This window comes from Vipera berus (genome assembly GCF_964194415.1).
Source record: "Vipera berus genome assembly, chromosome: 2".
Lineage (NCBI taxonomy): Eukaryota > Metazoa > Chordata > Lepidosauria > Squamata > Viperidae > Vipera > Vipera berus.
Genome location: NC_138203.1, coordinates 268641932 through 268654852, shown reverse-complemented (window position 1 = coordinate 268654852; position 12921 = coordinate 268641932). Strand labels below are relative to the sequence as shown.

At 43.9% G+C, this 12921-nt stretch overlaps 2 long non-coding RNA genes across 2 annotated transcripts; both read left to right on the top strand.

Annotated features, from left to right (window-relative positions):
• Positions 1–5127: 5127 nt before the first annotated feature.
• LOC308664425 lies at positions 5128–6641 on the top strand. Its single transcript, XR_014025671.1, has 3 exons — positions 5128–5154; positions 6087–6110; positions 6542–6641. It is a non-coding gene; the product is annotated as an uncharacterized lncRNA (long non-coding RNA).
• A 1314-nt stretch (positions 6642–7955) lies between these two features.
• On the top strand, positions 7956–12764 carry LOC308661423. Its single transcript, XR_014024948.1, has 2 exons — positions 7956–8532; positions 10100–12764. It is a non-coding gene; the product is annotated as an uncharacterized lncRNA (long non-coding RNA).
• Positions 12765–12921: the final 157 nt, after the last annotated feature.

The following is a 12921-nucleotide window of genomic DNA, read 5'->3' as shown; positions in this document are numbered from 1 at the left end:
ATGCCTCCTTAAGTAACACCAGCTGCCTGCAATTAGTGCAGGTTCGCATCCCACCAGGCTCAAGGTTGACTCAGCCTTCCATCCTTCCCAGGTAGGTAAAATGAGGACCCAGATTGTTGGGGGCAATTAAGCTGACTTTGTAATAATGCCGCTTGGGGTGTGTGTGAAAGCCCTAATAAGCAGGCATATACATAGAATGAAGGCTACTGCTAAGCTTGTAAGCCGCCCTGAGTCTTCGGAGAAGGGCGGGATATAAATGGAATTAAAATTAAAATTAAAAAAAATTAACAGTTGCTAAGGACCTGAGTCACAATCAAGTGACTGCAGGGATGTTGTGAGAACTTTAGAGCTAGGACCATTCATAAATTACTTTTCTCAGCATCGTCCTAACTTCAAAGTCACTAAACGAATGGTTGTAAGTCAAGGACTAGCTGTACAGTGGGGTGTACTCTCAGGTCCCCCACCCTGAATAAACGTTTTACTGTTCTCCTTTCTTGGGCTTGGAATAAAGGCTTACTTCTAATATGTCACAATTGTTCAGAATTGAACTGTTTAATTTTTTTGTAAGCCACCCAGAGTCCCTGAGAGTGAGTGGGCGGCCATATAAATTTTCTAAATAAATAAATAAACTAAGGTGCCTTCCTCCTGGAATTGTGGGCTCTCCGTCGCTGGAAGTTTTCAACCCAAAGATGGTTTAAGGCTTCCTGCCTTGGGAAGTGGGTTGGGTTCGAAGACCTCCAAGATGCCTCCAACCTTCTGGTTCCATGATTCTAAGAAGCATTTTAGTTAAATAGCAATTGCAAAATGAGTATTGTTAATTCCCTGAGCTGATACCTGTTGTTGTTTTTTTCTGTTTTTGTTTTTGCTTGGTTTTGTGTTGTTTTCAGGAATAGCAGTCGTATTTTAAGGCAATAGGTAAGTTATGGGTCCCTGCCAAGATTCCTCCTTAGTTTCCATCAACCTTGGTGTGAGATGAACATGAACAGAAATAACTTAGCTGTCCATGAGACAGCCTGGCCTTCCCCGTCCCAAAGCTGAAACCACACACTGTGGCTGGCTGGAGATGATAAAATGGTGTTCCTCCTTTGACTCACAGAGGAAAACCAAAACACCACAAAGAAGCGATAACCTTTTCAGAGCGCTAATTTTGGCCTCTTGTTCAAAAATGCTTCCCTCCTTTTCTTGAGTGGAATTAATGATGGTAGAAGGCATTGCAAAACATCCAAGCGGGGGTGCAAATATGAAGTTTTGTCTCCTGAATGTATTGGTGGAAATAATCCTTCTGAGGAAAGGGCAAGGTAACAAAAAAACCCTGAGGGGCCATCTTGGAGCTGGGAGATGAAGAAGTGGGGTGAGACGAAAGACTTCTCTTATTTTTAGTGACCTCTCTTTCATTTGTGGGTTTAAATGGAAAGACAAATTTTGTGTGGGTGCACGTTTAGGATTTGCGTATGTGAAAGATTAGCCTGTGTGTTCAAGGGCACGAGAGTCAGATGCCTCAAAAAAAAAAAACTACAAGTATCTCAGCATCCTCTCCGCAAGATAAATTACAATGCTCATTATCCTGAACTATTTGGGAATGATGGGAAGTGTTGGCCCACTACATCTGGGCACCACAAGGTTGGGCAAAAACTGCTTAAAAGAAGAATCAAGAGAATGGTTTCTTGTGAGTAGGACTCTCAAAAGTAGGGTAGGAAGCAGCGTTTGGCCGAGAGGTGGTTAACTTCTGCTTGTCTTCTCCATCAGCAATCTTGGTGAAAAGGCTCACTCATAAACCTGGGGAGGAGGCCTACTTTCCCTGTGAAGCTGTGGGCTATTACACACACTTGTTTTGGCTCCCTCTGAATCCCAAATGTGCGAACACCAGCACAGAGAGAGTGGAGATAAACTGGAATCCCGCCAGGAATGAAGTAATTCCTCTTCGGTTCAACCAACGCCTAATCTACCAGCCTCCACAATTACTAATCCTTAAGAACCTCATCATGAGCGATTCGGGGATTTACATCTGTCGCTTATCCAACGGCTCAGAAACTCACACCATCCTGAACGTAACCACAGGTATGTCTGCATGAATGCATCCGAAATATTACTTTTCCCTAATAGTCAATATATAATTTTTCAGGCATGAACTTTTAACCATTCCATTCTCTGTACAGGCAATCCTCGACTTATGACCACAACTGAGCCCAAAATGTCTGTTACTAAGTGAGTTGTTAAGTGAGTTTTGCCCCCAATTTATAGCCTTTCTTGCCACAGTGAATCACTGCAGATGTTCAGTTAGTAACACAGTTGTTAAGTAAATCTGGCTTCCCCATGGTCTTTGCTTGACAGAAGGTCGCAAAAGGTGATCACCTGACCCAGGACACTGCAACGTCATAAATATGAGTCAGTTGCCAAGCATCTGAATTTTGATCAAGTGACCATAGGGTTATTGCAATGGTCATAAGTGTGAAAAATGGTCATGTCACTTTTTCAGTGCTATTGTAACTTTTTTTTATTGAAAAGTTTTACAATACATTTTTAAATACAACCCCCCTCCTCCCCCTCCCCTCTCCCCAACCCCTCCCTACCCTACCCTCCCCCCTCCCCGACTTCCCAGAGCTGAATACAGGGTATAAAAATACAAACAACCATAATCTAAAATATGCTAACAACAATAAAACATTAAATTCTGTCGCACTTTAACTCTCCATCGTCAAAATATTAATAAAATAACTACTAACTAGTTATACATCATATAGATCCACTACTTATTCAAATGCTAAATGAAACTTTTTAGTCCCATATTTATTCTGAATATATTCAATCCATCTCCTCCATTCCACAATGTATCTCTGTTGCGATTGGTCTTTCAAATACGCTGAAATCTTTGCCATTTCCGCCAAGTTAGAAACTTTTAAAGTCCACTCTTCTATAGTCGGCAGTTCTTCCTTCTTCCAATATTGTGCTACTAAAAGTCTCGCTGCCTATTTTGGATCAATTCTTCTAACCGGCTCTCCCAAAATACCAAACATGATCCCTGGCCCAGAAAGAGGATCTAGTTCTATGTTGGGAAGATTGTGGGAAACAAAGCGTTCCTGGTTGCCTAGCACAGTGTTTTTCAACCACTGTTCCGCGGCACACTAGTGTGCCGCGAGAGGTTGCCTGGTGTGCCGTGGGAAAAATTGAAAAGTAATTATAAAATACTTTCTTTGTGTTTATTTGATTCCTATTCAAGAGAATTACTTTATATATAGTCAATATAGGCACAGAGTTAAATTTTTTAACATTTTCTAATGGTGGAGTGCCTCGTGATTTTTTTCATGAAACAAGTGTGCCTTTGCCCAAAAAAGGTTGAAAAACACTGGCCTAGCACACCTTAGGATTCCTTCAACTCCAGAGTTAATCCTACCATCTACCTTATTTCCTTCTTTTTCTTCAGGCTGCCACAACAACATCTTGGTCTCCTCCCACAAGATCAGCATCTCCTATTTGCAGCTCAAGTGCCAGCACTGCTCTAAACGGAAAACTGATGGTTTCCGATGGCTGCTGAACTCAAACCGACTAGGCAACCGACCCTGGGCTAGGAAGAGCAACATGGGCTCTTCAGTATTATTACATTCCATAGAGGATGAGATATGGGGACGCTGGGAGTGCCAGTCTACGTTCAATCCTGCTTGGAGTTCTGAAATTTGCTTGAGTTTACCCACTGGAGAGCAGGACGAAAGTAAGTTGGGAATAAACAGTTTGCTTTTAACAGTAATTTACAGTATCTGCATTAAGGCAGGGGTCCCCAACTTATGGGCCACGGCCCACTACCGGGTCATGGCCTCTTGGCCACTGGGCCGCATAAGTGGCTGGCTAGTGTGTGCAAGTATGTGCACACGCATAGCCCCACTTGCGTGTCACCGCAAGCATCACAGGCATTTGTGACCGCACTCATGCGAGTGTCGCTGTGAGCGTTGTGGGCGTTCGTGGTGCCACTCACGCAAGCACTCACAGCCCCACTCGTGCAACAATGGGTGTTTGTGCCCGCGGGCATGCGTTCACCCACACGCACAAAACCATCCCTTCTTTCCCCCCTTCCCGGGCTTCCAATCCCGAACGGTTGGGGAACTCTACATTAAAGAGTTTCACACAGAGAGGGGAAATGTTCAGCAGACATGGCTTCTTCCCATCCGTGACTGAGCCTGATGTACCAGGTGTCCAAAAATTATTTGATTTCCCCATCAGATAGTGAAGGAGACAATCAGTACTTTCAGGCTCCTTCTGGAGAACCATCACTGTCCATTTCTCCATCTGGTTTTTATACAGGCAGTCCTCGACTTACAACCCTTCATTTAGTAAAGTCAAAGTTACAACGGCACTGAAAAAAAGTGACTTGCGACCGTTTTTCACACTTACGACTCTTGCAGCATCCCATGGCCACGCGGTCAAAATTCAGATGCTTGGCAACTGGCATGTACTTACGGCGGTTGCAGTGTCCTGGGGGTCATGTGATCAACATTTGCACCCTTCTAACAAGCAAAATCAACAGGGAAGCCAGATTCACTTACCAACCCTGTTACCAACATAACAACTGCAGTGATTCATTTAACCACAGTGGCAAGAAAGGTGATAAAATGGGGCAAAAATCACTTAACAAGTTTCTCACTTAGCAACATAAATGTTGGACTCAGTTCTGGTCGTAAGTTGAGGACTACCTGTAATTAAAACACCTTCGGGCACAATGGTTTAATCTGTTTTAATTTTTGTATTCTGTATTTTTGGTATTTATTGCCCTGTACACCGCCCTGAGTCCTTCGGGAGAAGGGCGGTATACAAATTAAATAAAATAAAATAAATAAAAAAATAAAAAAATAAAATCTGAAACTCTTTCAGAAGAGGGAAAGAGGCCACAGTGCTTGACTTGGAGAAAAAAATATCCTGTATTTTTCATTCCATTGTCACCTTCCCAACAGATCCTGAGTATATTGATTCTACTCAGCCCACTTGGCCAGCATTATCTGATTGGTCAAGTCCTGCTGTCCTTCAAACCACCGAAGTTACCCAGAAACGCCATGCCGTGGATAGAATTGCTACCTGGATTTGGATGCTGCTGTTCGTGGGTGTGGCTCTGATCGCGGCTGCCTTGAGTGTGACCTTGTATTTTTGGAAAAAAGATTTTTCAAGCAGGTGGGTCAAGATGCTTCTGTGAAGAACTTTGACGGGAGGGAGGTGACGTGTTTTCAACCGGCTATTACTCCACTCCCTATTTTGGCTCCTGTACAGGTAGTCCCCAACTTACAGCCGTTCATTAAGTGACCGTTTGAAATTACAGTGGCAATGAAAAAAGAGATTTACAACTGGTCCTCACAGTCATAACCATAGCAGAATCCCCATGGTCAGAGGTCCACAATCTTTTGAGCACCAGGGACCGGTTTCATGGAGAGAGGTTTTTCTGCAGACTGGAGGGGGCATGGTTTCATGTACTGCCTGCATCCCATGGATGGGGCTTTGCTTGTTTGCACAGACCGGTTTCTGACTTGCCGCGGCCCTGTGCCAGTCCACGGACTGGGGGTTGGGAACCTCTGCCATGGTCACATGATCAAAATTGGGGCGCTTAGCAACCGGCATGTATTTACAATGTTTGCAGTGTTTGGAGGGGTCATATGATCGCCATTTGCAATCTTCCTCGCCACCTTCTGACAAGCAAAGTCAATAGGGGAAGTTGGATTTGCTTACAATCCAACATACAATTTACTAACAACGGCGGTATTACACTTAACATCCGTGACAGAAAAGGTTGTAAAATCAGGTGTTACTCCCTTATCAACTGCCTTGCTTAGCAACACAAATTCAAATTGTTGAAAGTTGAGGACTATCTATAATTCGCTGCTAAGTCAATTGCCATTGATCATTAAAATGAAATTGTTGATCATTAAAATGGTTGTTAAATTTAGAAACTCATAGCTCTTCTAGTAGATCACAGGGAGTAGATCTAGTAGATCCTCCCCAAATGCCATCACATTGTGTTCATTACTGGCTGCTATTACTGGGCTTTGGGAACATACCTTGTTTTTAGGAATTGTTTCACTGGTTGTATTCATATTCTTCTTTTCATCCAGGTGTCCTCATAACAACACTGCAAGGTCAGTTGAACCAGGACATTGTAATCATCATGAAATAACTTTCATGTCATACAGTGGGTGGTATTTTAGGTCCTAGTCCAATGCTTTAACCATTACATTATTCTTGGCCTTACAGTTGTCTTCAAGGATTTTGTACTGTTCCAAATAAAATCAAATGGGAATCAGGCTGCAGCCATTCCACCATTATCCATCCAGAGAGTCTGCTGTATGCATTTAAACTCTCTACACTACCATCTCTCAACATCAGCAACTTTAAGATGAGTGGACTTCAACTTCCAAAATGCTTATGGTAGCATGAGTTCTGGGAGTTGAGGTCCACATGTCCTAAAGTTGTTGAGGTTGAGAAACACTGCTCTAGCCTATTTGGAACCTCCTATGATCTTGGTTTTATGGGGAAAATGTCTCTTCTTCATAGTCTCTTCTCCATTTAGGCAAGAAAATCCAAATGCACAGATGGTACCTGGCTCAATAGTTGTAATTGTCAGAGGGATCTTGGAGTCCTAGTGGACAATCACTTGAACATGAGCCAGCAGTGTGCTGCAGCTGCCAAAACAGCCAACACAGTCCTAGGTTGCATGAACAGAGGGATAGAATCAAGATCACGTGAAGTGTTAATACCACTTTACAATGCCTTGGTAAGGCCACGCTTGGAATACTTCATCCAGTTTTGGTCACCATTATGTAAAAAAAAGATGTTGAGACTCTAGAAAGGGTACAGAGAAGAGTGTTGTGATTCAGGGTCAGCCTGTGGGTTCGGCAGTTGGGTCGGACGACTCAGAGGAGGAGGAGGAGGGGGGTGTTGAAGAGCTTGCTGAGGGGATTGGACAGCTTGATGAGAGCCCCCAGCCAGGCCCCTCTCATCTGGTCACGACGCAGACCCAGCTGTGTGAGCCTGACAGCGTGGATGAAGATGACCCACAGCTGGCCCTGTTCAAGGACGCCCGACGCAGGAGGCAGTCAATCAGGAGTAAACAGAGGAAGGCAATGGGGCTCCTCGGAAGGAGGCAGAGAGAAGCCACGCCCTGAACTGTATTTAAGGGGGAATGCGTGGGAGGGCTGGTTTGCTGAAGGCAACCGCTTGAAAAGCTCCTGTTTCTTGGTTTGTGTCTTGTTCTATTTGTTTTTGTAGCAATAAATTTGGCAGGCGTAATTCCAGCCTCTTGCCTTCTTGTAAAAGGGGTTGTCCCTGCCTTTTCTGCAGGGCCGGTAGCAGGCTGGTACAGAACAAAGAGCAACAAAGATAATTGGTGGACTGGAGGCTAAAACATATAAAGAACAGTTGCTGGAATTGGGCATGTCTAGTTTAATGAAGAGAAGGACTAGGGGTGACATGATAGCAGTGTTCCAATATCTCCAGGGTTGCCACAAAGTAGAGGGAGCCAAGCTATTCTCCAAAACACCTGAAGCCAGGACAAGAAGCAATGGATGGAAACTAATCAAGGAGAGAACCAATTTAGAAATAAGAAAAAAAAATGTCCTGATAGTTAGAACAATTAGTGCAACAACTTGCCTCCAGAAGTCATGAATGCTCCAACATGAAGTTTGTAAGAAGAGATAGGACAGTCATTTGTTTGAAATGGTATAGGGCTTCCTGCCTGAGGAGGGGGTTGGACTAGATGATCTCCAAGGTCCCTTCCAACTCTGTTGTTCCACAAAATGTATGAGGTCCCATCTATTATGCAATTGTAAGCACAGAATGGTTCGACATTACACTGGCCTACAACCTGTCCCTAAACCAGGGGTAGGCAACCTCGGCTCTTTTATGACTCATGGACTTCAACTATGCTGACTCGGGAATTCTGGGAGTTGAAGTCCATGAGCCATAAAAGAGCCGAGGTTGCCTACCCCTGCCCTAAACCAACATAGTTATTTTTCAGAAGTACAATCTATTCTCAGTATTCCCTGCCAAGGTATGAAACATTGCCAAATCTGCTTACCGAGAAAGGAGTTTAATAAGGAAGAGGATGCTATTTTAGCTGGTCTTACCATATTCATTATAATTTTTTTAAAAACATTTCTTTCTAGGGCTTCTGGTGAAAGAATGGAGGATACAGGTAAGGAGTGTATGGGGGTCTTTCCCACTGATTCTTTTTTGAACGATATTTCTGGACTAGTCCTCTCTGTGCAGAATGTTTTTGTTTTTAAATGGGACGTTTTGAATATTTCCAAAACGACACGGAAGCTTACTTGTTGCTCCCTTCCCACAGTCATAGAGTTGTTGAGTTAATAGAGACTTTGGAGGTTTTTCTAGACCAAATCTGTCCTGCCATCTTTTCAGTTATTTTATTCTCCTTTCACTATGTCCGTTTCTCTCTTTTTTTTCCATATCTTGCTTATTATGACACCGCAACCTCAAGATTTCGCTTCCGCGAGAAATCCCATCAGAAAGGAGAAAATAGGCAAACAGGAGAGTCTGGATGAGGTAACTACCAGCTGGATGTTCCTAAGAGCACAGCACGGTCAGAATAAACTTGGGCAGACTGTGAGTCCAGGGTGTTATGCCATACTCCCGTAACTGGACTCACCACAAATATTAACTTTTCAATTCAGTTAGTCCTTGACTTATGACTGGGGGCTTCAGCCTGATCAGTTTGTCTTTAAGTGCACAGGTAGACCTCGATTTGCAATTTTTCACTTAATGGTCTTTCAAAGTTAGGATGGGGCTAAAAAAAAGTGACATACAATTAGTTCTTGCACTTATAACTGTTGTGGCATCCCCACACTCACGTGATCAGAATTTGAGTGCTCAGAACCGGCATGTATTTACCATGGTTGCAGTGTCCCGGGGGGTTATATGAATGCCATTTGTGACCTTCTCAGGGACTTCTGACAAGCAAAGTCAATGGGAGAAGCTGGATTCGCTTAATGGCCACATGGTTTGCTTAACAACCGTGTCAAAAAAGGTTTTAAAAAAAATCAGGCATGGCTCTCACCTAATGCTCACATCGGCCATTTCAGGTCCCACTTGTGATTATAAGTCAAGATCTGCCTGTGGTTCGTTATTTATCAGCTGGCCAGACTTCCCCAGCTTGCTATAGTCTAAAATTGGTCCACCAGACCCGTCACCCTGGTAAACATGTTGGAAATTGTAATCCAGCACTTGTAAAAGGAACCTAGTTTGAAACGGTTAAGCTGCCTAGGAGAGTGTTCCCCAACATTTCTGGATTGGCGGCCTGGAGGGGTAGGCATCTTTATGCACACACGTGAACGGGCCCACTAGTGCTCACACAACACTTGCAGCAATTCTTAGCGCTCACGTGACACTCGCAGCGATGCTAGTAAGGGGGTGTGTGAGTGCATGCACAGATGCACGCTCACTGGCCAGTCAGTCACACGACCCGGTGGCCAACAGGCCAGGGCCCAGTAGTGGGCCATAGCCCACAGGTTGGGGACCCCTGACCCCTGACCCTCTTTTTAAGAAGGAAAGGAGAAATGAAATGCTGGAGCACGTTATATTGTGTAGTGGGTTCTCGACCGCATGGCAATACGACGGACAAAGCGTTCAGCATGGCAGTTTTGTATAAGTGGAAGTACTGAACAGAACAATAGGGGTTACTTGTGCCCCTTATATACTGTACCTGGCCAGGTACGCTCGCAGCCAATCCCTTTATCTGGTTTCCCACCGAGCTCTAGTCAGCCAATCCTGTCACAGTACAGCGCCACCTGATGGTGTCAGTGAGCCGCTGCTTGTGTTTATTCATTCCCGTACATAACATGTTATATTATCAATTGTTATATTATAGCAAATATTATTTCCCCCCCCCCTTCAGTCTCTAAGGGTATTCTAACCAATAGAAGAAAATATTTATAGTTCAGGAGGATTGAACGATGGGGCCCTTGATGCTTTCTGAGCTTGGTTGCTTTTTTTGCAGACATTTCATTACCCAACTAGGTAATATCATCAGTGCTAGCATGAGTATGCTAATGGGTATTAGAATGCTACTAATCAGATAAATCAACCCTTTGTCTAATGCTGCTTTCTTTTCCAGAGATCTGCTTCCCTTTATTATGCTCAGCTGCAGCATCTCCAAGGAAAATCTCTACCTGTTCAGGCTCCGGACAATGCCACGGTATACGCTGTGATTGTTTGATATCACTTTTCATCCCTTCCTACTACATGCACTTGAAGACTGAATCTCTTTTTTTACCTGTGATACACATTGAACTTCACTCTGTTTTGAATGGCATATTGTGACCTCATCAGCCACAGGACCCAGCAAGTCTTCCTGGCTCCAAGTTTGAACGAGAGTTTTCCTTGAACTTGTTTCCTTTCAGAAGGGTGGGACAAGACATAGTAAAGTAGTAGTAATGCCCTTGGGAGGGTGGGCTGCAGCAGGCTTGAGAGCTACAGTATCCATTTTGGGGGAGCCTAACAAGATGGGGTGGCTCAGTGGGTTAGGACACTGAGCTTGTCGATCAGAAGGTTGGCAGTTTGGCGGGTCAAATCCCAAGTGCTGCGTAACAGAGTGAGCGCTTGTTACTCGTCCCAGCTTCTGCCAACCTAGCAGTTCAAAAGCACGTAAAAATGCAAGTAGAAAAATAGGGACCACTACGGTGGGAAGGTAACAGCGTTCCATGCGCCTTTGGCGTCTAGTCATGCCGGCCACATGACCACGGAGACGTCCTCGGACAAGCGCTGGCTCTTTGGCTTTGAAACGGAGATGAGCACCAGCCCCTAGAGTCGGAAACGACTAGCACGCATATGCAAGGGAACCTTTACCTTTACCTTTAACAAAATTTGTCCCCATGCAGCAACACCAAAGTGCAAGGAGAGAATATAAGTCCCTTCTTTCTTGGGACCTCTTAATAATAGAAATCTTCTTATGTATTTATACGGTATGCAGAATATATCCCACTATATCTCTACAACTAGCCCTGGAGATTTCCTTAGATAGCAAGGGCATTTTTGTCAAGGCCAAAGCAAAGCAGAGAAAAGATTATATTCTCCCGTTACTTGTATCTTATCTACACTATCCAGCTGCACCTGCTATGTGCATTTAAAAAAAACAACCAAGGGCATTGTTTGCCATACGTGCAGTTAAAGATGCTGTCACCCATCCTTTTGACCTCCTCAGCCCCACAATTGCATTTGTAAATATCTAGGTTCCTGTGCATTTAGTCCTCAACCTACAACCCATCACGATCCCAAACTGTGATAGGTAAATCAAGTCATCCATGTGGTTGCCCCAATTTCACAACCATGTAGCAGAGGTCATTAAATGAACACTGTGATTGTTAAGTGAACCAATGGTTTTCTATCTCTTAAATACTTAAATCACTTAAAGATGAGCCAGCAGCCAAAAACCCTAATACAATCCTTGCTTGTATAAACAGAGGCATAGAATCAAAAATCACATGAAGTATTAGTACCACTTTATAAATCCTTAAGGGACGCGGTGGCTCAGTGGGTTAGGACGCTGAGCCTGTTGATCAGAAGGTCGGCAGTTTGGCGGGTCAAATCCCGAGTGCCGCGTAACAGAGTGAGCGCCTGTTACTCGTCCCAGCTTCTGCCAACCTAGCAGTTCGAAAGCACATAAAAAAATGCAAGTAGAAAAATAGGGACCACTGCGGTGGGAAGGTAACAGCGTTCCGTGCGCCTTTGGCGTCTAGTCATGCCGGCCACATGACCACGGAGACGTCCTCGGACAAGCGCTGGCTCTTTGGCTTTGAAACGGAGATGAGCACCGGCCCCTAGAGTCGGAAACGACTAGCACGCATGTGCGGGGGAACCTTTACCTTTACCTTTACCTTATAAATCCTTAGTAAGACCACATCTGGAATACTGCATCCAGTTTTGGTCACCACATTACAAAAAAAGATGTTGAGACTTTGGAAAAAGTTCAGAGAAGAGCAACTAAGATGATCAAAGGCCTGGAGACTAAAACATAGGAAGAACGGCTGCAGGACTTGGGTTTGGCTAGTCTAAAGAAAAGAAGAAATAGGCAATATGATAGCAGTATTCCAGTATTTGAGGGGCTGCCACAAAGAAGAGGGCATCAAAGAAACAATGGTTGGAAACTGATCAAAGAAAGGAGCAACCAGGAATTAAGGAGAAACTTCCTAACAGTGAGGACAATTAACCAATGGAACAGCTTGCCTTCAGACGTTGTGGGTGCTTCATCACTGGAGGGTTTTAAGAAGAGACTGGACAGCCATTTGTCTGAAATGGTATAGGGTCTCCTGCTTGAGAAGGGGGTTGGACTAGAAGTCCTCCAAGGTCCCTTCTGGCTCTATTCTGATTGCTATGGGCTGTTTTTCAGCAAAGGTCAGGTTTCAGCAAAACCGTCATAAAATATGATCACATGACAGTGGCATGCTGTAAACGGCCATAAATGTCAGCCAATTTCTGAGCAGCAAAAGCGCAGTCAAGTGATACCTGGGAACTTCAACTACAGGTCATCAGCACGCCAAAGGAGTTCTGTTATAATTTAAAATAGTTGCAAGAAGTCGTAAGTCAAGGACTGCCTGTACCAATTATTTCTCTCGGTTTCTTCCTTTTGCCTTCAAGTGTTTTGCTTTCCTACCACCATATAGATTTCAATGTACTTGGGAGTCCTGTTATTATTAAACACCTTGTGCATTTAATGTACATTTATCATACCTGTATTTACAATATTGTGTTATAAATATAATAAATATTCAGTGTCAGCCATGGATTCCTGGCAACTGAGGTCTTTGTTTCCTTCCTATATATGCTGTTCATTTGCAAGGTACACTAGAAACAAAAACTAGAAATGAAAAATTGTAAGGTACAGGTCTCTGATTTTGCAAATGGAAAATGCAGCCCTAAACATTATTATTGTGTAGTGGG